Below are 1,387 nucleotides of genomic sequence, written 5' to 3'. Positions count from 1 at the left end.
GCCTCTAACACCCACAACGCCTCTAACACCCACAACGCCTCTAACACCCACAACGCCTCTAACACCCACAACGCCTCTAACACCCACAACGCCTCCACGTAGGATGTATTCTCAACTGGTGAGGAGAAATGCGTCCCTCACATGCAGATATGTCTGTGCACCACAGTTGCAGCAACGCAGCAGTAGCGGGGGAGGGACGAAAAGAAAAAAAGAAAAAAAGTAGTGGCTCAGTCGCATAAGAAGCAGAGCCATTTTAAGAACCTACTGCAGTGTAATCTAAATTGGAAGGGAATGATCATCCATTAGGGGAAGAGGAAGGGGAAAAGTCGAAAAATGAACGTTGCCTTGTGTGGTTCGTTTCCCCGGTGGTGCCGATCCGATTTTGCGAAGGGCTCCCGCTCTCCTTCTGGTGAGGGATTGTGCACAGGAGGGTTATATACGTATGCAGACTTCTCCGCGTAAGTGAAAGGTATGTCCATTTGTGTTTCACCCGATTCATTTTGTGTGAAGAGAAATCTTGTTGTTTTCCGTATGAGGGGGTCTCACTAAACGTTTTGGTCGGTCTTACACACCCTTGGATGGCTTCCCCTTCTGGCGCGTTATGATCAAGCGGTGCGTACACCTTTTACAACTTCTGCAACTCGCACGAGGGGGGGAAGTGACACCTTCGGTTGGGAAAGACGGCACACAGAGTTGGTGCTACACGAGGTATGCTGTTCTGCACGCACATACATGTGCACACATGGGGCAAGCGCTGGACTTATCACGAGGGTCCTCTCCCGCCTAACCGGAAGAAGCATTCTTTGCAAAAAATTGCAACTATTTTGTTCACATTAGTGACAAGAGGGGAAGTTATTTTACCTGTATGAAAGTGTCATTCTGCATTACCACTTTTTTTTTTTTTTTTTTTTTGTATGACTGACTGATAGTGTGGTGCTTCACTTGGATATTTTTTGTCGCAACCCTTTTGGACACCCCTAGGGGAGGAGTGATACGTGTACGTTTCCACTCACTGGGGAATGACAGACAAATTTCGTCGTCCGTTTGTGCGTACGAACGTTTCCATGTCCCCGCGCGGTTGAGTTTGCCTTTCCCCTGGGCCTATCAATCGCAGAAATACGGCCAAGCGCGGCTTCGGACGAACTGGGGCTCACCCATGCCAGCCATGGCAATGATAAAAAAAGACGGAAAAAAAAATAAAAAACAATTCCCCTCCGCTGATTTGAAGTGAAAGATGTTTCCTTTTTTACGTTTGTTTTCATCCTTTTGTTTATGTTATTTTTTACGTTTTTGTTTACGTTTTTGTTTACGTTTTTGTTTCCCTTTTTGTTTACGTTTTTTTTAGGTATTTTTCTTTGCGATAAGACAGCGTGTAACTGTTCGTCCA

This window comes from Plasmodium inui (assembly GCF_000524495.1).
Source record: "Plasmodium inui San Antonio 1 unplaced genomic scaffold supercont1.11, whole genome shotgun sequence".
Lineage (NCBI taxonomy): Eukaryota > Apicomplexa > Aconoidasida > Haemosporida > Plasmodiidae > Plasmodium > Plasmodium inui.
Note: the sequence above shows the minus strand (reverse complement) of the source record.